The sequence below is a fragment of the Pinus tabuliformis genome, chromosome Q (genome assembly GCF_031772625.1).
Source record: "Pinus tabuliformis cultivar Carrire ecotype Pingquan chromosome Q, CPIR1, whole genome shotgun sequence".
Taxonomy (NCBI): Eukaryota; Viridiplantae; Streptophyta; class Pinopsida; order Pinales; family Pinaceae; genus Pinus; species Pinus tabuliformis.
Genome location: NC_142296.1, coordinates 805,299,170 through 805,326,972, shown reverse-complemented (window position 1 = coordinate 805,326,972; position 27,803 = coordinate 805,299,170). Strand labels below are relative to the sequence as shown.

At 47.7% G+C, this 27,803-nt stretch overlaps 1 pseudogene; it reads right to left on the bottom strand.

Annotated features, from left to right (window-relative positions):
* Positions 1-11,924: 11,924 nt before the first annotated feature.
* Positions 11,925-13,736, bottom strand: LOC149221953 (18S ribosomal RNA; annotated as a pseudogene).
* Positions 13,737-27,803: the final 14,067 nt, after the last annotated feature.

Sequence of the window (27,803 nt, the reverse complement as noted above, 5' to 3'; positions counted from 1 at the left end):
GGATGTATAATCGATGCCCCATTTGGAAAATGGACCTACGGTAACAACAGGGTGCAGTGGTGCAGGAGGTGCATGCATTTTCCGGTGGTACACCTAGCATTCATGGCATGCACGAATGACAAGAATGCAATCTTTGAAGATAGAAGGCCAGAAGTAACCAGCACGGAGAATTTTCTGGGCGGTAGCATATCCGGACATGTGGCCGCCACAAGCACCAGAGTGGCAGTCATTCAACACCCGCTCAGCCTCCTCGAGAGTCAAACATCGGCGGAGAACAGAATCAACGCCGAGGCGGTACAGGGTATCGCCAAGAATGCGATAGGGTTGAGATTGGTGACGAATCCGCCGTCGAGCATCTTTCGACACATTGGGACGGAAGGAAGACGTCTGCAAATATACTATGATGTCCCCATACCACGGGTCGAGGGTGCTGATGAGAAACAATGTTTCATCCGGGATATGCTCCTCCGAACGAAATGGTGCAGAATGAGATGGCAAGGAACAGAGCAGTTCAGCAAAGACCAAAGACTTCTTAGACTTGGCTGCAGTAAATTCCAAGTCGAACTCTTGGAGGATTACAATCCATTTCGAGTATTTGGCCCCCAGTAGTTGACGTGACAAAATGTAGGTCATTGGGTTGCAGTCAGAAATCACGGTTGTTGTGTGCAGCAGGATATAGTGCTGGAAACGTTGGACGGCGCAGACAGCTGCCAATGCCAACTTCTCGACATATGCGTAGTGAGTTTCCGTATCCAGAAGGTTGCGACTAAGGTAATAGATAACGTGCTTGGTGCCATCATCATCATCCTGCACTAGAACCATGCCGATGGTGGTGTCAGCAGCAGCTAGATAGAGAGTGTAATCACAGTGGTAGTTCGAAGGTCTTAAGAGCGGAGCTGAGACAAGGAGGTCTTTGAGCTGCTCGAAAGATTCCTGGGCGATAGCATCCCAACGAAAGGGTGTGTCTCGCTTTAATAACCGTGTAAAACCCTTAGCCACCTCGGCATAATTCAGAATGAATCGTCTAAGAAAATTAGCTTTGCCCTGCAAGCTCTGCAATTGCTGCAAAGAGGCAGGGGGAGGAAGATTCAAGATGGCCTCGACTTTGAGGGGATCCAGACGGATGCCTTCTCGGGAGACGATGAACCCGAATAGTCGGCCAGATTCTACGCAGAAGACACACTTGTGTGGATTGAGTCGAATACGGTAGTGTCGACAGTGGAAAAAAATTTCACGTAGATGAGATGGGTGGTCCTGACGCTTAGCTGAATGAGCTGGGAGGTCATCCAGGTAAGGCTGTACAATGTGTCAAATATCATGAAAAGCATATGACATCGCACGCTGGAAGGTGGCACCGGAATTTTTGAGACCGAAAGGGAGCTTCTTATAGGCAAAGGTGCCCCAAGGACAAATGAAAGTTGTCTTATGCTGGTCTACAGGAGCTATGTTGATCTGGTTATAGCCAGAGAAGCCGTCCATAAACGAATAAATCTCACTTCCTGTGCAGTCATCAATAAGCTGGTCGATGAAGGGCGTAGGGAAGTTATCTTTCGGACAGGCACGATTGATATCGCGGTAATCAACACAGACCCGGATAGTGCCCTGCTTCTTATTCATAGGGACTATGTTAGACACCCAATCCGTAAGGGGAATGGCGTAGATGAAACCAGCTCTAAGAAGCTTTTCGACTTCGGCCTTGATGGCTGCAGCCTTTCGAGGGTGCACTGGGCGTAAGCGCTGACGAACGGGCTTAGCACCTGGATATGTAGGTATTTCGTGCACCACGATACTTGGGTCGATGCCGGGCATTTCCTCGTAGGACCATGCGAAGACATCACGGAATTCGCGAAATAGAGCAGTATAGAGTTGAACCCCCTCAGGAGTGCACGTGACTCCAATGTAAATATTCTCGACAACCCCTGGTTTGACAGAGATGTCGATGGATTGGGTTTGCGTGATGTTGCCCATATTTCCCTCAAAAGACACTTGATACAGCTGAACAGGTGTTTGGAGGGGCGAGGATGGGACACATGAAGCAAACCGCTCGAGACATGCGACCATTTCCGAATGTGGAGGGAGAAAAGAAGAGCGATGGTGGTGATCTGACCAAGGGAGCTCTTCGAGAGACATGGTCTCTATGATGGCTTCATCGGAGGGAAATGTTTCCTTCAATGGATCCAAAGTAGCCTCATCACCCAGCCAAGGAAAATGATCATATGAATCGGGAACACTGCTTGGAAAAGCAGGTTCAGGAGGGGGAGCCGATGCAGCGACAATCTCGACGTAGTTGAGCTCGGCAGGGCTCAACGGCATCATATCACCCCAAGAGTCTTCCTGATTCAGGGGAGGAAGAACCCATGGATCAGAATGTACTGAGATCATGTTGACAGGGGCGAGATTTGGAGGTGGGAGGGGAAAGACTCCCATCAAAGCGGGATCTTTGAAAAGTCCGGCACCCACACTCACTAATGACTTGGAGGTATGCTCCACGAACGGCACATTACCTTCAGAAGAAGAAGCGAAAAAGGAGAGCTGGTCCACCGTGACAATCTTCCCTTGGTGAGGGAAACGAACGACACGGAACAGGGAGGAAGCCACGGCTTGCATGGCGTATGTCCAGCTACGTCCAAGGAGGAGGTTGTAGGTGAGGTTGGCGTCAACAACTTCGACCTCCACCTCTACGGTCTTTCCTTCTAAAGAAATGGGCAAGCGTTGGAGGATACCATATGGACGAGATTCTCTTCCATCGAAGGCTTCTAGGGTCGTAGGAGACTGGCTCAAAGTAGGAGAACCAATAGCCTTCCAGCAAGCAACAGACATGATGCAGGTTGAGGCACCTTCATCAATAACTGTACGATGGATCGTTTTGCCATTGATGATGACCTGTATAAGGAAGGCCACTTGGTGAGGCAGTCTTTGTGTAAAACCCTCGAGATCGAAAGAGATCAAATCCGAATCTGCCGGGTCGATGCCACCAATAGCTGATAGCAAGGACTTCCTCTGGGAGGGGTAGCTCTAGAGGACGTCTAACGTAGACATAGCAGATGGAACCTGAGCTAAGTCCTCAACAATGCTATAATGCTGGGCAGCACGAGCATTAGGGTTATAAGATGACTTCCTGAGTACACCTTTCGGAGGGGGTCGGGGGATCGTCTCAGTGCTGGGCCGTTCGATGTGAAGGGGACCAGAACTGGACGGAGGAGCGTTGGAGGGAACCTCCGGCTCTTTCCCGGCATGAGATGGATAATCTTTCGCTCAAGTTGAAACATGGATGGGAATCGTTCCAGCCATGAACACTTGAGAACCGAACGAGGAAGAGGATTGAGACGGATCTGCCACCATTTGAGTCTGCTGGGAAGGGAAAGGCTCTTTAATCACGGAAGGAGGCCCAGGAGCACCTTTCAAAAGTCGACTAACTTCGAACCACCTCGGCAGTCCTTAGTGTAGTGATCCTCATCACAGATGAGACAAGGATATTTAGGTTTTCGTTTAGCTCCTTCCTCGAAGGGAGGCTTAGGGGGATCTTGCTTGGGTTGTCCAGATTTATCTTTAGCTTTTCCTTTCTTTTTCCTTTTTGAGGATTTATCCGCCGCGGTGGACTGAACGGCGTTTACCTCAGAGGTACTCCCAGAATTTGATTGGCCCTGAGAAGCACTTTCATTAGAAACGTTCTGTTTTTGCTTCCCAGGGTTCGCGGCTGATTTCTTTGATGACGAGTTTACAGAACCAATGGCTCCATCAACAGATGGTTTCGGTGGAGCCTTGGACTGTCCAGGCCTCAGGGCATCTGGAAAATACTCATATAAAGTACCCGACTGAGAGTACACTAAGTCGAGGTACTGAGGCCGCGCGATCGCTTGCTCTTCAGTTACACAAGCTCCTATTGCGATGTCTTTCGCAATTTTAGGGACAAAGGAAGTCGTGAACCAATCGGTCAGGAGTTGATCATAAATCCAAAATTTGATCAAGCGACGACGCCTTCTCCATTCATGTATATGATCAGATATGTGCGTAGCCGTATCCTGTTTGAGAGAAGTGAGGAGATGTGTCCCAGTCTCGTACCGAATGGGTAACTGAAAATGAGTCAAAAAGGCCATAGCCAACGAGTTGAAATCTTGGAACATGCCGCGATTCAGCTCAATATACCACTTAGCGGCTGAACCAGTGAGAGTTCTCTGAAAGAGGCAGAGCCGGATAGAGTCATCAAGCCATGAGTTCGATGAACACCAAAGGTGATAGGTCATGACATGGGCCTGAGGATCTTCACCAGCTTTGCCATCAAATTTTGGACAATCACCTGGTATTTTAGTTGGAACTGGTGGCCAATATGGATTATGAAAAATAGGATGATTTGTCAACTTGGACACATCAGGGAGTTCCAACGTTGCTAAGAAAGGCGACTGAGGGTTAAAGGACATTTGTGGCTGCGGATTCAAGGCAGTATTAGGGTTCCAACCAGATGGTGGTTGCCCCCACGGACCTTGTCCAGGTGGACCGGGCCCAAAAGGACCAGGTGCATAGGGACCTTGCCCATAGGAGTTCTGTCCATACGGATTCTGACCATATGCAGACAGTTGTCCCTATGTCTGCCCCCCAGCACCCCAAGTATTAGCAACTTGCCCTGCAGGTGCAACATACTGATAATTTTGGTAAGGAGTGACCTGCATCTGTTGGTAATTTTGATAAGGAGTAAACTGAGTTTTCCCCTGGGGTTGCTGGTAGCCATACACTTGCTGAGCTCCATACTGAGCCTGATAAGGAGGCTGCGTTTGGTAAGAAGGTTGAGGCTGTGGCCCACCTTGCATTTGATAACCCATTTGAGTCTGGGGCCCAGAATAATGTCCTTGAACCGGTTGGGCTTGGATCATCTGTCTGGAAGGTTGACCTGGGTGGGCTTGGGATGGACCTGCCTGCCGAGAAGGACGAATTTGCTGGGTGCCAGGTTGTCCGTGAGCCACTAAGGGTTGTCCTTGCGGAACAGATGGCTGAGCTGGTTGGACGGCTGGCTGACCCTGAGGTTGGCCAGCCTGTCCAGATGGATGATTAGGGCGGGCAGCAGGTTGACCTTGTTGTATAGAAGGTTGGCCCGTCTGCCCTGAGGGGTGCACGGGCTGAGCAGTGGGTTGGCCTTGCTGAATAGAAGGTTGCCCCCCTTGCCCAGGAGGATGCATGGATTGAGCAGTGGGTTGGCCCTGCTGTACGTAGGGTTGCCCCCCTTGCCCAGAAAGATGACCAGACTGGGCAGTAGGTTGGCCCTGCTGTATGTAGGGTTGCCCCCCCTGCCCAAGAGGATACCCCTGCTGGACTGCTGGTTGACCTTGAGGAGCATAAGCTTGCCCAGCTTGTCCAGATGGGTAACCTTGCTGGAGACCAGGTTGGCCTTGTTGGATGTAAGGCTGCCCTGGTTGTCCAGTTGGGTAACCCTGCTGGAGACCAGGTTGGCCTTGTTGGATATAAGGCTGCCCTGGTTGTCCAGCCGGGTAACCTTGCTGGGTACCAGGTTGCCCTGGGTAACCAGAAGGTTGACTCTGATAGGAAAACGACGGACCACCAACGGCCGAGGGTTGTCCCGGGTAGGTTTGTCCCTGCGGGCCCCCAGATTTTCCTAGGTAAGGCGGGCCATAAAGTGGTTGCCCCTGAGGGGTTTTCACATAAGGTGGCTGGCCTTGATTTGGCGGTCCTTGAGGCTGCCCTGGGATTACCTGGCGCCCACGAAAAGTATGAGTACTGGCGTCGTAAGAGATGGACAACGGTACCGAGACTTCAACGAAATGTTGAAGAGGCGCGGATTGAGCGAACTGAAGGTACTGACCAGTAGATTCATAATAAAAGAGGGGACCTTGGTAATTTGGGTCCACAATGGGCTGCCCCTGGCTACCATAGGGCCCCCCTCCTGGAACAGCACCAGAAGAGGGTTGAGCACTCTGTGCAGGATCAACGACTCCAACGAAAGTTCTGGCTGGCCCTGACTATGAGAAGGGCCAGCACCATCGTTCGTAGATGAAGACACTGTCATGGCACTAACGACCAAAGTCGAGTGCACTACACAAACGGTTGGATTGATGGGAACCGAGGTAACGGCTATATTAAGGGGTTGTGAAACAAAGGGTCCCATGGTGGCAATAAGACTAGGATCCCATATAGTCGTAGACGGTCTTCTGGCAGCTATTCTATCCCTCATTGACTGATATCACGGAAGGAGTGGAGAAGTAGCTAGAATGGGGGTTTCAATATTTGACACCATGGGCGTCCCACCTGTGCTGGGAGATGTCTCATCCATGTGGGAAGTGGACATCGGAGATGACATACCGGGAGGAGTACGAGGGATATCGTCTTTGTCAGGCTCCCAGATAGGATTCCAATCTTCTTCGTAATCCTCGTCGCCCGAGGCACGTACGTTGATAGGCTGGATACTCGGGATAATAGGAAGAGTATCGCTTACAACAGGTACCTCAGGAGCAACAGAAGATGGAGAGCCTTGATCACTTGGACCGGGAGTTGATGGGTCAGCCAGGATGACAAGACCCCTTAGAAAACCTAAAGGAAACTAACGATAAAGACCCTACTCAAGCTAACGCACACAAGATCTAACCAGGTAATGTTATCTTGGCCGAATAAATTTTTAAGACACAGGAACCAAACTTGACCTTTTCATGTTTCAAGAGTCGAGAAAAGGATGAAAAGATGACTCCAGTCTCCTTCGAATGTTTAATGAGCACGAAGTGACAAGACGCTCACAGGAACCTTTTCTTTTAGGGAGTCCGAAAAGGATCAAAAGTGACTGCTCTGGAGACTCTAGGTAAAGGGTTTACCAAGCAATCCATAAAAATGCTTATACACCTTGGCAATCGTATGAGAACCAAGGACTTTCTGTACTGCAGTCAATCTTCCTGAACGTTGTGTTCGGTGCGTTACGGTTCACAAGGCGGCAGACTCGGCTTCCTATGGATCAAGGATAAAAGCCTAGCGGGGTCTCCCTATATACGCGACGGTACGTGGGAGCACAGTCCGTGTTAGACCACTATCGAGTCACAAAAGGAGGAATCACCCAACCGTAATGTGAAACAATAGTGACTATGTTTAAAGACGTCGGAACACATCTCTAACCTAGACCTCTAGATGTTTGCGTTAAGTTCCAATGCGTTTTTAGGTTTATTCAGTTTATTTTATGGTTGATCTTGAATTTAGTTTCGATTTCAGGCCTTATCGTGTGATCTCTCACAATTACCTTGATGCAAGCTATATGCCAAAGAACACCATTCCGTTCGATGAATTCTAACTATGAGAAGGTTAAGAGTTTTCAATCGAACAAAACGAACTCAAACAACCAAGCAATCTAATGCAGCTAATGACAAAGAAATGAGACTTTCCTTTTGAGAATGCAAATCAACAAAATGCTCTTCCTTTGATTAACAATTGAATGCAAAAGATATTAGTTCGGTTTCTTTTTCAATGGCACAATGCACTTACAATGAATTTTGAGAGACAGCAACACCGAGTAAAGGAAACAAAATCACTCAATGAAAAACACAACAAGCGTGAAAAGAGTTGGTTGAACCCAAGCAATCGTAATCTATGTCTGGGTGGCGAGGAGTAATCGAAACAACCGAAGGACTAGTTCGAGGACAATCACCTAAACAACCAAGCAAAGAAAGCAAAAAGGAAGGTTTTCGCAAAAGCAAAGACAAGTAGTAACGGATCTTCGTGAACAAGTGATAAACAAAATCGATCCAGCGAAAACGGGATGACAAGACTAGGTCACCGGACACGAAACAAAATCCGCCCGACAGGACTTCGCAAGCAAGTGTCTCACAGTTCAAACAATGAAAAACAAGCCACAAACCAAGTGGAAAGAGTAAGGGACAGTCAAACCAACAGGCTCAGGAGGCAAATTTGAACCAAAATGAATTCTATAGGATCAGCGCGGGTAGAACTCAACAACAATGCGCTGACCAGAGGTCACGCGTAGCAACAATGCGCTGTCAGCGCGGAAGGATACGGGTTATCCGTGCTGGTTCGATTTCAAAACCGTCGCGACTGTTCGATGAGAAAGCGCAATGACCGCGAGACTCAAGAAACAGGCAAGCGATGTCAGCACGACTGTTTCAATTAAAAATGTGCTGAGGCTAAAAAACAAGCAAAATCAAACAAAAAGCTCCCAAACTAAGGCAAGGATTCTTCAGACAATTAAAGCACCTCCCAGACTGAACCAAGAAATCCAGAAGTAAAAGACTAACCCCTAATCTTCAAAGAGAGAGGGATCAAGCAAGCTCAAAACAAGAATGAATGAAAAAGGACAGAGGTCAGCTCCCCAGTGGAGTTGCCAAATTGTTGGAGAGGTAAATCCCCTCTACGGGTAGAGGCGATCCTTACTAGCCCAGAACGGGTCTAGCAACAATCAATCAATGCTACTATGCAAGTTCCTAATTGCAATTAAAGATAGGAAATGGACACCTACTTGGATTCCAACGCTATTGTTTGATGAAGAGATGCCGCTCTCGCTCCTTCGCTCTGGCCGGTCACGATCCTCTGCAATCTCCGCGAACAGATACTTGCACACACGAAGAGAAAGACAAACACAAGCGTGAAATCTAATAAAAGCAATTATACATCAGTCAGAAAAGATGTAATTCGCATTAACCATTACAGAGACAAATGAGAATGGAACCATAATAGTAGTCATCTATTATTACTCAATAACAGAGAAGAGTACAACCAAATGTTCTGACATCGATATCCTTCTCAAGAGGGTCGAGACAGCAAGTCTCTTAAGCATTCACCCTTAGAGATAGATCTCCCAAGACAAGAGCTCTCTCTCTCACACAAGAAACACAACCTCCCTTAAGCTATCTAGCAATTCCACACTTATCACACCAACTACCTATAGTAGCAGCAATCTGAGCACTATAAGCTCCACACAGTCCAAACTACACACTCCAAAACTAGCTGCTCATGGCAATGGTAGAGGTTTAAATAGGAGAAGGAGTCTCCTTGAATGGTGGAAGGATGAGCTTATCTTCAAGGGAGATGGTTCCAAATGGTCGAACAGACATGCCATATAAGGGAGGCGATACTCACAAGGCCAACAACCAAGTCTGGAGTTATCTGGAAGGCTGGCTGTTGGAACAAATTCGCCCAAACTGGATCAGCGCGGGTGCATAACTGGACTGGTGCGCTGACATCGCAAAGCACTAACAGTCAAGCCCATGTCAGCTCAACTTAATAAAAACAGAGGTTGCGCTGGTCATGAAATTCGACCAGCGCGGAAAACTCGTGTGCTTCCCCGCTGGCAGCGCATGCGGTCTGTTATGAAGTGCCAGTCAGCGCGGATATTTTAAAAACAGTCGCGCTGATGATGAAAACTTTGGAAAAGTGGGTTTTTTGGCCAGTTCAGAGGGCATGAACTTGATTATTGTGAACTCCTGACACAGTAGGGTGACTGACAGGGAGACAGTGAGAAATTACTGTGTAACACCGAGAGCTCGTACTGCTTTTAATCCTTCCCGAACACCAATCCACAACAATTCCCCCTTTTCTTCGTAAAGCTAGGGACCGAAAGGAATAAGGGAAGAAAACAAGGTGAAATAAATAGAGATCAACGGTGGCTACTGGCTCACAGGGGGAGGCTCAAACAAAGTACAAGCCTCCCAAGCCCCATGCCTTCTCAAAAAGGGGGGAATTGAAGGGGACGATAATTGAGAAGGACTAGGATGGCCACCCTGGGAGCTTGCACTGCGTTTCATCCTTCCCGAACACCAATCCACAACAATCCCACCTTTTCTCCATAAAGCTAGGGGCCAGAAGGAAGAAGGGAAGAAAAAAACATGGAAGAAAGGGATATCAACCGTGGCTACCAGATCACAAGGGGAGGCTTCAAACAGAAAACAAGCTTCCCTAACCCCGTGCCTTGGAAAAAAGGGGGGGAACTGTAGGGGACGACGATCGAGAAGGACTAGGGTGGCCACCTTGGGAACTCGCATTGCTTTTCGTCCTTCCTAAACACCAATCCGTAATAATCCCACATTTTCTCCATAAAGCTAGGGGCCAAAAGGAAAAAGGGAAGAAAACAACATGAAAGAAAGAGAGATATCAAATGTGTCTACTGGCTCATAGGGGAGGCTCAAACAGAGAACAAGCTTCCCCAACCTCATGCCTTCGCAAAAATGGGGGAACTGCAGGGGATGACGATCAAGAAGGAATAGGGTGGCCACCCCTGAAACTCACAATGCTTTTCGTCCTTGCCGAACACCAATCCACAACAATCCCACCTTTTCTCTGTAAAGATAGGGGCCAAAAGAAAAAAGGGAAGAAAACAACATGAAAGAAAGAGACATCAAATGTGGCTACCAACTCACAAGGGGAGGCTCAAACAGAGAACAAGCTTCCCAAACCCCGTGCCTTCACAAAAAGGGGGGAACTGCAGGAGACGACGATCAAGAAGGACTATGGTAGCCACCCCGGGAACTCGCACTGCTTTTCATCCTTCCCGAACACCAATCCACAACAATCCCACCTCTTCTCCATAAAGCTAGGGGCAAAAGGAAGAAGGGAACGAAACAACACTGAAGAAACAAAGATCCCAAGAAAAGAGAGAAGCTCAATAGCACGCCGAGTAGACGTCCGCTAACCAAAAAGAAATCAAACAAGGAACCCAATCAAAAATCATCCCACCTCTTCACACCCTCCCACATACATTACGACACAACACCCTTTCTAACTTTACAACATAACAAATAGCAATCAAACAACCAAGCAGATAAATCACAACCTAAACTTGACCTCTAGAAAAGACAAGGGTCGCGCTGAGACCAGTGTCTGAGCATGTTACTGAGAGGTAAATGACCCCCCAACCCAGCACAAGGCTTCAAACAACAAATACACTACTAATAACAAACCCACCCCGCTATTGCACCCCTCTGTGTACAAAATACCCAACAACCTTTCCAACGAGAGAGTCAACAGGGGTCAAGAATCATGACACTCAATGCTAGTGAAAGCCACGGGGCCGCAAATACATCAATGGTGCAAGGCCACTAAATAGAGGGACTTCCACAAAGAGCACACCATGAAACAAAGAAATGACCAAGTCCCACAAAAAACCCACAATCCAAAGGCAGGAACAAAGACACAACCCACTACTTCTTTTTCCCTTAGAAGGGGAGTGGCTCACAAGAGGATGAGGAATTCCCTCGATGGCAAAGGCATGAGATAAGATTACCACCCTCATGCCCATCGACGGGGAAAATTGTGATCTCGATGGAGCTCAGACCGAGGGAGGGGCTTTCCATTATGTGGAAACCCAACCCTTTCGCGAGGGCATCTCGAGGAACAGTCGAGAGGACTAGGGTGGCCAACCCAATGGGTTGAACTACTCTTCATCCATCCCATACTAACCCCACCCCGATAATTTCCCCTCACAGAAGGTTTGAGCTACTAGGCGCACGTGCAACCACTCCCTCGACCCAACCACTAGCAAAAAAAGCTCAGCCAAGTAACACATCAAACACCGCTGCCTTTTCGAGAGAACCAACTATGGAAGCCCATACCCTTCACCCATGCCTTCCAACAAAAAAAATATCGAGCACCGCTGCTACGAATGAGTCTAAATTTATCCATAGTATTTACCAAGCACCTCAACTGCAACAACCATGCCCGCCCGAACAGATCTTCGAAAGGGCTCCCAAGAAACAAGCTTTTGAACCCCCTACAGAAACACATTGGGGGAAAGAAAAACAAAGGATGGGTGGGATAAGCACAAGCATGGCTTGCAGGCACACACACGAAAAAACAAGCATTACCACAAGACAAGAAACCAACAATGTTCCCACCAAACACCAAACCCGCTCCCCTAGAGACACACCACACAGTCCCACATTGCAATCGAAACCCAACCAACCTAAACCAAAAAAGAAAACCCCTGCTATAAACGATCCTACTGCAGGTTCACCTATGGTAACCTTGATACAACTTCTCCTTCCTATAAATGATAAGGTTCAATGAACTTCTCATGATGTCGACGACGGTGAAACACCATCGTCGATGCAATCCGAACACTTCACCAGATCATTAAATCGGTAGGAGCGATGGGCGGTGTGTACAAAGGGCAGGGACGTAGTCAACACGAGTTGATGACATGCGCTTACTAGGAATTCCTCGTTGAAGACCAATAATTGTAATGGTCTATCCTCATCACATTGCAATTTGAGAAGATTTCTTGATCCTCTCGAACTAGGAAGAAAAACTCATTGGCTGCATTAGTGTAGCGCGCGTGCAGCCCAGAACATCTAAGGGCATCATAGACCTATTATTTCCTCAAACTTCCATGGCCTAAATGATCATAGTCTCTCTAAGAAGTTGGCCATGAAGGGGAACCTCCATGTAGCTAGTTAGTAGGCTAAGGTCTTGTTCGTTATCAGAATTAACCAGACAAATCGCTCCACCAACTAAGAACAACCTTGCACCACCACCCATAGAATCAAGAAAGAGCTCTCAATTTATTAATCCTTACTATGTCTGGACCTGGTAAGTTTCCCCGTGTTGAGTCAAATTAAGCCGCAGGCTCCACTCCTGATGGTGCCCTTTCGTCAATTCCTTTAATTTTCATCCTTGTGACCATACTCCCCCTGGAACCCAAACACTCTGATTTCTCAGAAGGTGTTGGCGGAGTCCTTAGAGCAACATCAGTCGATCCCTAGTCGGCATTGTTTATGGTTGATACTGGGATGGTATCTGATCATCTTCGAGCCCCTAACTTTCGTTCTTGATTAATGAAAACATCCTTGGAAGATGCTTTTGCAGTGGTCCATATTTCATAAATCCAAGAATTTCACCTCTGACAATGAAATACAAATGCCCCTGACAATCCTTATTAATCATTACTCCAGTCCTGAAGGTAAACACAATAGGACCAAACTCCTATCACATTATTCCATGCTAATGTATTCAGAGCATAAGCTTTCTTTGAGCACTCTAATTTTTTCAAAGTAATAGCGCTGGAGCTGCAACCCAGCTAATTAAGGCTAGGAGCATGCCACTGACAAAAGGGACGGAAGGGCAGGTGCACACCGAGTAGGTGGACCGACCTTTATGACCCAAGATCCAACTACGAGCTTTTTAACTGCAACAACTTAAATATACACTACTGGAGCTAGAATTACCATGGTTGTTGGCACTAGACTTGCCCTCCAATGGATCCTCATTAAGGGATTTAGCTTGTACTCATTCCAATTACCAGACTTGATGAGCCCAGTATTGTTATTTATTGTCACTACCTCCCCATGTTAGGATTGGGTAATTTGTGCACCTGCTGCCTTCTTGGATGTGGTAGCCGTTTCTCAGGCTCCCTCTCTGGAATCGAACCCTAATTCTCCATCACTCGAAACCACCATGGTAGGCCTCTATCCTACCATTGAAAGTTGATAGGGAAAAAATTTGAATGAAGCATCACAAGCACAAGGGTTGTGTGATCTGTCGAGTTATCATGATTCACCGGAGAAGCGAGCAAGATCATGCCAGCGTTTTATCTAAAAAATGCATCCCTTCCAAAGAGTCGAGACTTGGTGCATGTATTAGCTCTAGAATTACTATGGTTATCCGAGTAGTATGGTACCATCAAAAAAGCTATAACTGATTTAATGAGTTGTCCGCAGTTTCACAATCTGAATTAATTCATACTAAGACATGCATGGCCTAATGTTTGAGACAAGGATATGACTACTGGCAGGTTCAACCAGGTAGCACCCTCCCACTTCAAAGGGAATTCTGGGCACTCTCTTACCAAGAGCCAACCCTAACACCCATCAAGTCAAAGAGATGTCAAAATATCATGTAAAACTTTTATGCCTTGCACCTCTTATATCCGAAGAAGGAAGCACATGCAACATGCTAAGGACATGGCAAACAAATGGGTAGACCTACTGGGCCACAATGCACCAAGGCCACCCTAGAGTTTGTAACCATGCCCCAGCCAACAAGAAAACGAGTGATCACTCACCCACTCCCTTAGAAACGCCTCCAAAAGCCTCCACGTCCCACACCGAGGCCACCTAGGAGTCCACCTAGATAGCAGCAATGGTGGACCTCAATGTCCCGATTTCATGTGGTAACCTCAATGCAAAGGAAATAAATGGAGAATGACCAACCATGCAACCTCTATATTATAAATGATCCCCAACCCTCCCTGCCCCACACCGAGGCCACCTAGGAATCCACCTAGACAACAACAATAGTGGACCTCGATCAGATGATCGCCTACGGCATCCTCAACATAAAGGCAAGGGAAGGAAATAATACAAGACAAATCGAGCCCCCAACCTCCCCCTTAGAAATGCCCCCCAACCCTCCCCTCCCTGCACAGAGGCCACCTAGGAGTCCACCCAGATAGCAACAATGATGGACCTCGATCACATGATCTCCTACGGTAGCCTTAATGTAAAGGAAATGAAAGGAAATAAAATAAGACCAACCAAGCCCACAACCTCTCTTAGAAATTCCCCCCCGACCCTCCTCGCCGCACACCGATGCCACCTAGGAGTCCACCCGGACAGCAGCAATGGTGGACCTCGATCACTTGCGGCAACCACGATGTGAAGGAAAAGGAAGGAAATAAAAGGAAAATCAAGAGGCTCGCTACACAATACAAGAACATATCCAAACAGGAGGAGGGATTGGTCAGCTCTGCACCCCATGCACCCTACGTACAGGAAACCTAGGATATTTCCCACAGCTTTACCAACTGGACAATGAATAATTTTCACCTATGGCCACCTCCACACAAAGGAGGGAGGTCGAAGCATTCCACCTTGAAATCCTTCTTCCAGATAGCCCTCACCATCGATGTAGCAAGCCTCCTCCCCATTGGACCACGAGCACATACGCAATTGAAACTACAAAATTCCCCCCAACCCTCCCCTCCTCACACGAAGGCCACCTAGGAGTCCACTCAGACAGCAGCAACAATGGACCTTGATTGCATGATTGCCTACGACAGCCTCAATTCAAAGGAAACAGAAGGAAATAAAACAAGACCAACCAAGCCCGCAACCTCTTAGAAATGCCCCCCCTGACCCTCCCCGTTGTGCACCGAGACCACATAGAAGTCCACCCGAATAGCAGGAATGGTGGACCTTGATCACTTAACCGCCATTGGCAACCACGATGTATAGGAAAAGGAAGGAAATAAATGCAAATCAAGAGGCTCACTACACAATACAAGAACATATCCAAATAGGAGGAGGGATTGGGCAGCTCTGCACCCCACACACCCTACGTATAGGCAACCTAGGAGATTGCCCACATCTTTACCAACTAGACAATGAATAATTTTCACCTACGACCACCACCATGCAAAGAAGGGAGGTCGAAGCATTCCAGCTCGAAATCCTTCTTCCAGATAGCCCCCACCATCGACGTAGCAAGCCTCCTCTCCATTGAACCATGAGTACATACATAATTGAAACAACAAATGCCCATAAACGTTGTGACTTAACATTTCCAACCACAAAATCCTACCACGCACGAAAGATGCAAGGAAAAAACTGACCACTTGATCAAACATATGGGCCAACACATCTATCAAAACCTTAAAGCCAACACAACCACGGATGATGTGCACTTTGAAAGGAATGCCAACCCTTAACTTTAAAATAAGGAGAACAACACCTCACGTTCCCTGACGGAAAAAGAAAGCAAGAGGGAGAGTAGGTGGTTTACAACCAAAACCCTTCCACATACCTCTTAAATGTGTGCATCTCAATCGACAATGCCAACACAAAAAGAGTACAAGCTCAAGAAACCGGTACCATAAACATCCGAACAATGAATAGGCTAGCCATCATAGTGAGACAAACCACAACAACCCATACAACTCTGAGAACTTAGATCAGAAGGGGAATTGTTCACATATGCCTCCTGGGACAAGCATGGCCAACATAACCGCTCATGTGCTACCGAGTGGGTATGGAGAGAAGATGAAAATTGGCCACCCTACAAATGACCCAAGGCCATTCTTGAGGCAAACCTAAAAAACCAACTCAATTACCAACCCACCTTTCACACAAAAAGTATAGCCCTCCCCACCAAATAGGGAGGAGATGAACAATATAACGAGGAGCCAATTTAAATGGAGCCACACATGGCTGCCTAGTCAAATCAAAATTTTCTATTCGTAACAACCGAGGGGCATGATAGTGACATAGGCATGATGGAGTTTTAGGGTTTCCATCTGGGACCACAATAATGAAGGCTCAAAGGAGTGCCGATTTTTTTTTTAACATTTTTATCTTTCATATGGGAAGGAGGGACGAGGATGAGCATGGCCAACATTACAACTCATGTGCTATTGAATGGGGATGGAGAGAAGATGAAAACCGGCCACCCTACAAATGACCCAAGGCCATCATTTGGGCAAACCCGACAAAAAAACTCAATTACATCCCCACCTTTTACATGGAAAGAAAATCTATCACTTGTATCATTTGGACGGGGACGAGGGACCAGGATGAGCTAGGGAGCCACACCACAACAACCCATACAACTCCAAGAACTTAGAGAGAAAAAGGGGAATTGTTCACATATGCCTCCCGAGACAAGAATGACCAACATTACCACTCATGTGCTACTGAGTGGGGATGGAGAGAATATGAAAGTCAGCCACCCTAGAAACGACCCAAGGCTACCATTCAGGCATACCTGAAAACACAACTCAATTACCAACCCACCTTTCACACAAAAAGAAAAACTGTCACTTGTATCATTTGGATGGGCACGAGGGGACTAGGACGAGCCTAGGAGCCACACCACAACAACCCATCCAACTCCAAGAACTTAGAGAGTAGAAGGGGAATTGTTCATATATGCCTCCTTGGATGAGCATGGCCAATGTAACCACTCATGTGCTACCGAATGGGGATGGAGAGAAGTTAAAACATAGCCACCCTACAAATTACCCAAGGCCATCGTTTAGGCAAACCCGAAAACACAACTTGATTACCAACCCACCTTTCACACGGAAAGAAAACCTGTCACTGGTATCATTTGTAGGGGCACGAGGGGACCAAGATGAGCCTAAGAGCCTAATCACAACAACGCATACAAATCCATGAACTTGGAGAGCAGAAGGGGAATTGTTCACATATGCCTCCCGAAACGAGCATGGCCAACATTACCACTCATGTGCTACTGAGTGGGGATGGAGGGAAGATGAAAGCGGCCACCCTACAAATGACACAAGGCCATCGTTCAGGAAAACCCGAAAAAACAACTCAATTACCAACCCACCTTGAACACGGATAGAAAAATTGTCACTCATATCATTTGGATGGGCACGAGGGGACTAGGATGGGCCTAGCAGCCACACCACAACAACCTGTAAAACTCCAAGAACATGGAGAGCAGAAGGGGAATTGTTCACATATACCTCCCAAGATGAGCATGGCCAACCTTACATCTCATGTGCTACTGAGTGGGGATGGGGTGAAGATGAAAATCGGCCACCCTACAAATGACCTAAGGCCATCCTTCAGTAAAAAAACAACTCAATTACCAACCCACCTTTCACACGGAAAGAAAATATATCACTCGTATCATTTGGATGGGTGCAAGGGACCAGGACAACCCTGGGAGCCACACCACAACAACCCGTACAACTCCAAGAACTTGGAGAGAAGAAGGGGAATTTTTCACATATGCCTCCCGGGACGAGCATGGCCAACATTACTACTCATGTGCTATTGAGTGGGGATGGAGAGAAGATGAAAATTGGGCACCCTACAAATGACCCAAAGCCATCCTTCAGGTAAAACAAAAAAAACAACTCAATCACTAACCCACATTTCACAGGAAAAGAAAGCCTGTCACTGGTATCATTTTGATGGGCATGAGGGACCAGGACAAGCTCGAGAGCCACACCACAACATCCCATACAACTCAAAGAACTTGGAGAGTAGAAGGGGAATTGTTCACATATGCCTCCCAGTATGAGCATGGCCAACATTACTGCTCATGTTCTACTGAGTGGGGATGGAGAGAAGAAGAAAATTGGCCACCCTACAAATGAACTAAGGCCATCGTTTAGGCAAACCCGAAAACACAACTCTATTACCAACCCACCTTTCACACGGAAAGAAAACCTGTCACTTGTATCATTTGGAGGGGCACGAGGGGACCAGAACGAGCCCAAGAGCCACACCACAACAGCCCATACAACTCCAAGAACTTGGAGAGAAAAAGGGGAATTGTTCACATATGCCTCCCGCGACGAGTATGGCCAACATTACCGCTCATGTGCTACTGAGTGGGGATGTAGAGAAGATGAAAATCAGCCACCCTACAAACAACTGAAGGCCATCATTCAGGCAAACCCAAAAACACTACTCGATCACCAATCGACCTTTCAAACCGAAAGAAAACCTGACACTAGTATCATTTGGAGGGGCATGAGGGGACCAGGACGAGCTTAGGAGCCACACCACAATAGCCCATACAACGCTAAGAACTTAAAGAGCAGAAGGTGAATTGTTCACATATGCCTCTCAAGATGAGCATGGCCAACATTACCGTTCATGTGCTACCAAGTGGGGATGGAGAGAAGATGAAAATCTGCCACCCTACAAATGACCCAAGGCCATCCTTCAAGCAATCCAGAAAAAACAACTCAATTACCAACCCACCTTTCACATGGAAAGAAAATATATCACTTGTATCATTTGGATGGGCACTCATTTGGATGGGCACTAGGGACCAGGACGAGCTTGGGAGCCACACCACAACAGCCCATACAACTCCAAGAACTTGTAGAGCAGAAGGGGAATTGTTCACATATGCCTCCCGAGATGAGCATGGCCAACATTACCACTCATGTGCTACCGAGTGGGGATGGAGAGAAGATGAAAATCGGGCACCTTACAAATGACCCAAGGCCATCCTTCAGGAAAACCTAAAAAAACAACTCAATCACAAACCCACCTTTCACATGAAAAGAAAACCTGTCACTGGTATCATTTGGATGGGCACGAGGGACTAGGATGACCCTGGGAGCCACACCACAGCAACTCGTACAACTCCAAAAACTTGGAGAGAAAAAGGGGAATTGTTCACATATGCCTCCCGTGACGAGCATGGTCAACATTACTGCTCATGTGCTACCGAGTGGGGATGGAGAGAAGATGAAAATTTTCCACCCTACAAACGACCCAAGGCCATCCTTCAAGAAAACCCGAAAAAACAACTCAATTACAAACCCACCTTTCACACGAAAAGAAAACTTATCACTTGTATCATTTTGATGGGCACGAGGGGACTAGGACGAGCGAGGGAGCCACACCACAAAAACCCATACAACTCCAAGAACTTAGAGAGAAAAAGGGGATTTTTTCACATATGCCTCCCGGGACAAGCATGGACAACATTACCGCTCATGCGCTACCAAGTGGGGATGGAGAGAAGATGAAAATCGGCCACCCTACAAATGACCCAAGGCAATCCTTTAGGAAAACCTAAAAACACAACTCAATTAGCAACCCACCTTTCACATGAAAAGAAAACCTGCCACTTATATCATTTGGATGGGCATGAGGGAACCAAGATGAGCCAAGGAGCCACACCACAAAAACCCATACAACTCCAAGAACTTAGAGAGCATAAGGGGAATTGTTCACATACGCCTCCTGAGACGAGCATGGACAACATTACCGCTCATGTGCTACCGAGTGGGGATGGAGAGAAGATGAAAATCGGCCATCCTACAAATGACCCAAGACCATTCTTCAGGAAAACCCAAAAAAAAACCCCGATTTACCAACCCACCTTTCACACGAAAAGTCGACCAAGGAACCAAGACAAGCATGACCAACATTACCACTCATGTGCTGCCAAGTGGGGATGGAGAGTAGATGAGAATCAATGACCCTAAAAATGACCCAAGGCCATCCTTCAGGTAGAACCAAGCAAACATCTCAATTACCAGCCCACTATTTACATGAAAAGCAAGAACTGAATGAGTTTACATGGGTGCCCTCAAATGACCTACATGAACAAGTTTACATGGGTGCCCACACAACCGTAATGAAGGGACAAGGGAGAGCCAAGTAAATGAGCTACACAAACGTGCACAAAGCCAACCTCGTGTCACAACTTAGCATTTTTGATACGGGATCGTTCGATCATGGGCACCCTCTCTCCCCCCGCCCGAACAAGTTTACCTGGACACCCTTGCCTGAGCTGCCAAAACGACTCGCTCGAATGAGTTGACACAGACACCCTCAAATGACCTGCCCAAACGAATTTACATGGGCACCCACATGACTATAACGAAGGGACAAGGGAGAGCTGGGCAAATGAGCTGCACGAACATGCACAAATCCAACCTCTGGTCACAAATTAGCATTTTTGATATGGGCTCATTTGCTAGGGTGCGACCTCACCCGACCCGCCCGAACGAGTTCACACAGACGCCCTCACTTAACCCGCTTGAAAAAGTTGAAACGAATGCCCTCAAATGACCCACTCAAATGAATTTAAATGGGCACCGACATGACCAAAACAAAGGTACAAGGGAGAGTCAGGCAAAGGAGCTGCAAGAACGTGCACAAAGCCAACCTCGGGTCACAACTTAGCATTTTTGATACGGGTTCATTCGCCTGGGTGCGCCCTCGCCCGACCTGCCCGAACGAGTTCAAACTGATTCCCTCGTCTGACCTACCCGAATGAGTTGACACTGACGCCCTCAAACAAACCGCCCGAACGAGTTTACATGGGAATCAACATGACCAAAATGAAGGGACAAGGGAGAGCTGGGAAAACGAGCTGCATGAATGTGCACAAAGCAAACCTCGGGTCACAACTTAGTGTTTTTAATACATGCTTGTTCGATCGGGCCTGCCCTTGCCCAACCCGCCTGAACGAGTTCACGCAGACGCCCTTGACTGACGTTCCCGAATGAGTTGACACGAACACCCTCAAATGACCTACCTGAACGAATTTACATGGGCACCCACACGACCGTAACGAAGGGACAAGGGAGAGCTAGGAAAACGAGCTGCATGAATGTGCACAAAGCCAACCTCAGGTCACAACTTAGCATTTTTTATACAGGCTCGTTCACCTGGGCACGCCCTCTCCTAACCCACCTAAACAAGTTCACATGGACACCCTCGCCCGACCCGCCTGAACGAGTTGACATGAACGCCCTCAAACGAATAGCCCGAATGCATTTACATGGGTGCCGAAATGACTAAAATGAAGGGATAAGGGAGGGTCGGGCAAACGAGTTGCACGAACATGCACAAAGCCAACCTCGAGTCACAACTTAGCTTTTTTAATACGGGCTCATTTTCCCGCGCGGGCCCTCTCCCGACTCGCCCAAACAAGTTCACATGGACACCCTCGCCCGACCCGCCCGAACGAGTTGACACAGACGCCCTCAAACGACCTGCCCAAACAAATTTAAATGGGTGCCCACATGAACGAAATGAAGGGACAAGGAAGAGATGGGAAAACAAACTACATCAACATGCACAAAGCCAACCTCAGGTCATAACTTAGCATTTTTAATACGGGCTCGTTCGCCCGGGTGCTCCCTCACCCGACTCGCCCGAATGAGTTCATACGGATGCCATCGCCCGACCCGCTCGAACGAGTTGACATGGACTCCCTAAAAAAACCTACCCAAAAGAATTTACATGGACGCCCACACAACCGAAATGAAGGGAAAAGGGAGAGGCAGGCAAACGAGCTGCACGAACATGCACAAAGCCAACCTCGGGTCACAACTTAGCATTTTTGATATGGCTTCGTTCGCCCACGCGCACCCTCACCCAATCCCACCGAATGAGTTCACACAGACACCCTCACCCGACCCGCCCGAATGAGTTGACACCGACGCCCTCAAATGAACCGCCTAAACGAGTTTACATGATCGCTCACACGACCGAAACGAAGGGACAAGGGAGAGCTGGGCAAACAAGTTGAACGAACGTGCACAAAGCCAACCTCATGTCACAACTTAGCATTTTTAACACGAGCGCGTTCACTTGGGCGCACCCTCGCCCGACCCGCATGAACGAGTTCGCACAGACACCCTTGCCCGTTTCGCCCGAATGACCCACCCGAACAAGTTGACACGGAAGCCCTCAAACGACCTGCCTGAACGAATTTACATGGGCACCCACATGACTGACATAAAGGGACAAGGGAGAGCTAGGAAAATTAGCTGTACGAATGTGCACAAAGCCACACAACTTATCGTTTTTTATACGGGCTCGTTCGCCCGAGCAGACCCTCGCCCGACCCGCCCGAATGAGCTTACACGGACGCCCTCACCCGACTAGCCTGAATGACCGGCCTGAATGAGTTGACACAGACGCCCTCAAACGACCCACCCGAATGGCCCGCCCAAACGAGTTGACATGGATGCCCTTAAATGACCCACCCAAACAAGTTTACATGGGCACCCACACGACCAAAACAAAGGGACAAGGGAGAGCCAGGCAAACGAGCTGCACGAATTTGCACAAAGGCAACCTCGGGTCACAACTTAACATTTTTTATATGAGCTCATTTTCCTGGGCGCATCCTCACCCAAACCACCTGAACGAGTTCACAGGGACACCCTCGCCTAACACACCCAAAAGACCCGCCCGAACGAATTGACATGGATGCCCTCAAACAAACTGCCCGAACGAGTTTACATGGTGCCCACACAACTGAAATGAAGGGACAAGGGAGAGCTAGGTAAACAAGCTGCATGAATGTGCACAAAGCCAACCTCAGGTCACAACTTAGCATTTTTGATACGGGCTTGTTCGCCTAGGCGTGCCCTCGCCTGACCCGCCTGAACGAGTTGACACAGACGCCCTCGCCCAACCCGCCTGAACGAGTTCACAGGGATGCCCTTGCCTGAACCGCCCGAAAGAGTTGACACAGACACCCTCAAACGACCCGCCCGAACGAGTTGACACGGATGCACTCAAACGACCCACCCGAACGAATTTAGATGGGCACCCACCTGACTGAAACAAAGGAACAAGGGAGAACCAGGCAAACAAGCTACACAAACGTTCACAAAGCTAACCTCAGGTCACAACTTAGAATTTTTGATACGGGCTCGTTCGCCCCCCTCACCCGACCTGCCCGAACAAGTTCACACGACGCCCTCGCCCAACCCGCCCAAACGACCTGCTCGAACGAGTTGACACGAACACCCTCAAACAAACTTCCTGAACTAGTTTACACGGGCGCCCACATGACCGAAACTAAGGGACAAGGGAGAGGCGAGCAAATGAGCTGCACAAATGTGCATAAAGCCAACCTCGGGTAACAACTTAGCATTTTTAATATAGGCTTGTTCACCCAAGTGCGCCCTCAACTGAATCGCCCGAATGATTTCACACGGATGCCCTCGCCCAACCCACCTGAACGAGTTGACAAAGATGCCCTCAAACGACTAGCCCGAATGAATTTACATGAGTGCCCACACGATCGAAACAAAGGGACAAGGGAGAGCCGGGAAAATGAGCTACATGAAAGTGCACAAAGCCAACCTCGGGTCACAACTTAGCATTTTTGATATAGGCTCGTTCGCCCAAGTGTGCCCTCACCCAACTCGCCCGAACGAGTTCACACAGATGCCCTCGCCCAACCCACCCGAATGAGTTGACATGAACGCCCTCAAATAAATAGCCCGAACGAGTTTAAATGGGTGCCCACACGACTAAAATGAAGGGAAGGGAGAGGCAAGTAAATGAGCTTCACGAACATGCACAAAGCAAACCTCAGGTCACAACTTAGCATTTTTAATACGGGCTCATTCACCTGGGTGCGCCCTCGCCTGACCTATCCGAATGAGTTCACTTGGACGCCCTCACCTGACCTACTTGAATGAGTTGACACGGGTGCCTTGGAATGACCCACCCAAAAAAATTTCCATGGGTGCCCACACGACTAAAACAAAGGGACAAGGGAGAGCCGAGCAAACAAGCTGCACGAATGTGCACAAAGCCAACCTCGAGTCACAACTTATCATTTTTTATACGGGCTCGTTTGCCTGGGTGCGCCCTCGCCCAACCCACATGAATGAGTTCACACAAAGGCCCTCGATCGAATGACCCGCCCAAGCGTGTTGACACAGATGCCCTCAAACAAACTGCCTGAATGAGTTTACATGGGCACCCACACGACCAAAACAAAGGGACAAGGGAGAGGTGGGCAAACAAGCTGCGCAAACGTGCACAAAGCCAAACTTGGGTCACAACTTAGCCTTTTTAATGCAGGATCGTTCGCCCAGGCGCACCCTCGCCCAACCTGCCCGAACGATTTCACATGGACGCCCTCGCTTGACCCACCCTGTCATGCCCCCAGGCTAGCGGTAGTCTTTCAACCGTACTTGGCGAGGTGCGGCACCACCGAACACTTTCTTTTCACCAATACTTATGTTCATGGACTACGCCTAACCATTAGTCTACTTTGTTTGTTTTTCGCAACCAAGTATTATTATGTTTCCTTTATACCAATGAACACCCATACACATTCATTATCATAACCAATTATACATAAAGAACACAATTGCACCGTATAAAGGGAGGGGCAACTCCCTAAACAATGAGTCTGCCCGAATATAATATATTATTCAACTTTACAATGTTTACAAAGCTTTGCAAGTATACTTGGGAACCCCAAGTTTCATACTTAGCCAATTTTACAAAGGCAACAACTCTGTGTGCCAACCAAAGTTCCTTTCCCGAGCTGGGTGGGCGTGCCCTCACACGAGCTGCCAACTGACTCCTCAACCAAACTTCATTTTGACGGGCAGGTGACCTCACCCATCACCCTTCACACTTCGCACGACGAGCAAGCGACTTACCCAAGTCACCCGAAGAAACCTCCATTTACTTATGCACAGTGGGCGGGCGACCCACCCGAGTCTCTACCCGTGCCTTCACCCAAACGCCGGGTGCCTTCGCCCGTGCCCTCACCTAACAACCAAGTTTCATGCTTCACCGTGTGCCTTTGCCCAAGAACGGGCGCATCACAACTTTCTCTTCTTGCAACCTGCACCTCGCACTTCCCTTCGCATCATCGAATGACCAAGTTCATTGGTTTTCAAATGCTCCAACCTCACATATACTATATATGCTTTGTTTAGTGGTCGTGCCACCCCTTAGTTGACCTGCATTTTATGCCAACTGATGCCTTCGTTTGCTCCTTTGGTTGGTCGGCCCATTGACCAACACCCCAACTTGCAATATTTCCATCGTCGGCCCATTTTGATGTATGCCCTCACTTGTTCACTATTTATACATGGCTTGCCTAACACTTTCGCACGTGCCCAAGTGTTTTCTCTACTATTTTGTTAATTCGTGTGCTCAAAAAAGTCACACTTCGTCTCGCTGGTGATGTCTTTGGATCATAGGTCCTTACATCCTCCTCCACCTGAAGTTTTTGTCATCCTCGACAACATCCCATCCCGGTAGCCATCCACCAAGATCAAGATTTTATATCCAAACAGTCTTATCCATGATATAAACTCCTCCACATACTTCAAACATCCCTGCAACATATGTAGAACCATCATCTCCATCATGTCTCGTCCTCATCCTGTAGTCTTTCATCAGATTCCAACACACTTTTGTCATGTGCCAACATGTAGTCCCGAAAGAAACATCTCTCTACACACTGGTACCCCTCATGACTCGAACTAGTTGGGTAGCTAATCCAACCATATGCCAAAACCACAAGAATGCACATCCTTATGTCCCCATCAGTCTTTCTCTGACTTCTACTACATCTCAGACTCATCAAGAATCTGCTTTCAATCCCATGCTCAGGTCCATGGAAACTCCATCCCATCTACAACATGTTCAGCCCATGGTCTTGTTGCACAAGAGTGTACAACCTCTCCACTGGCTCATACATCTCCATGTCACAACAACATCTGCACAACATCATTTTCTCCAGCATTCCCCATAGAATGTCCATGAATGACACCTCTACATATGCACTTTCATAATTTCCCTGCATAAACTCTCATGCTCCATGTCTCCAACCTGATGTCCATGACTCTAGTTTCCATGATGTCCAACTCATGTAGACTCCATCCCAACATCTGGCCATCTGCATCCAAGTCTGCAATCTGTCATAAATAATCCTCCTCCCAAGGCCCCTTGCTAAGATGGTGTAACCCCTTCCTATCAAGGTCCCTGCACCAACCCATCTCTAAGGTTGTCTATAGAGAAAGGAGGGCTAGGATGTTTCCTCCCTGACTCTCATCCACCCATGTATCAGATTGTTGTTGTGTCCTCAAGTATCTGTGCACAGTCTCAATCTCCTCACATGTACACCCAATCTCCCTAATCTTTTCCTTTGCAACTGAAAGTCATATATGCCCATAGCATACCTACAAAAATCCACTATACCAGCCGGATCTCTACCTTCATAAACCTCTCCAACCACTGCCTCTAAAGTAGTACACGGACTCCCTTCTTTTGTAACTCCATTGTGAAGATCATCAGTAGAAGATGTCTCTGTCAAGTGCTTCAAGGTTCATGAGATTGATCTCCCACTTACTTCATGCTTCCTTGCTCTTGCAACGAAGTCAATCAACTTCCCTTCCTTCGGTGTTTGAGTCATACTCCCAAGTCCTCTTTTCTCAACATCCTCATGCTTCATTTGGGATACAAAGTCATAGAATTCATCCTTGGTCTATAACCCAAGCAACTCCTTCTATTCATCAGAACCAACATAGTTCTACCTTTAACTATGATCAAGAGAATGTCTTGGTCCATCATTGGTATGGCTTGTGTAAGTCTCATGAAATCTTGCCCCAGCACCATAGAATGATCATCCATGTCCATGATTCTCAAGTCCAACTTTCCAAACCACAATCCCACTCTCACTTGAGTGTTTTCCATCACACCAACAACAACCTTCATGGTAGAGTTGACTGCTTTGAAAGCACTCCACTCTCTCTCCATCTTTGCTTTCTTCCCAAAATACTTTTCTTCTTTCCTACTTAAGAAGCTATGAGTAGCCCCTGTATCCACCAAAGCTGCAAATCTCTTACCCTTCACGGTCACCTGCACAAAACTCAGCTTCAAGGCATCTGTTACACTAAAATTTGTCACCATGAATATCTGCAGTTAGCATGGCTCCATCAACTGTCATACTATCCTCCTTGGCAAGTCTTACACCTTTGCTCCTCATGTCAAACTCCAAGAAAGAGAGAAAGTCCTTAAAAAGTCAATTAACTCTAGTTACGCAGTTTCTCTTAGCCTTACCTGCGTGTACGCACCTTTAGTTCATAAAACCTGTGTACTTGTACGCTCTGTATATAAAGGGGTGGGTGCGTACTCCTGTAAAGGTCAAAAGGCGCAAGTTTCACTTCAAAAAAGTTACATGTGGTCAATTCTAGAGCATTCTAGAAGATGGTTTGACGTGGATTGAGCACCTACAGATGGTTCATGCATCCCAATGAAAGAGGAACTTATCCCATGAAGAGAGGAGCTATCCCATTGAAAGAGGGGCTTATCCCATTCATGGTGGACCTGATTAACTTCCTCCAAAGCACTATAAATACAGGCATTGGGCCAGAGGGAGGGGAGGTTGAAAGCTAAACATTCCTAAGGGTAGATGTTGTTGAAATTATGACTCCCTTTTAGAGCTTGAGAGGAGAGATTCCAATCCTTTCTTAGCTTCATTTGGAAGTGGGTGAGCTGATCAAAGTAAAGGAGAACTCTTGCTGGACCCTGGGAGGGACCTGCACAACACCAAGGCACTGGTTGTAATGGTTTCTTTTGTCCAATTAATACAAT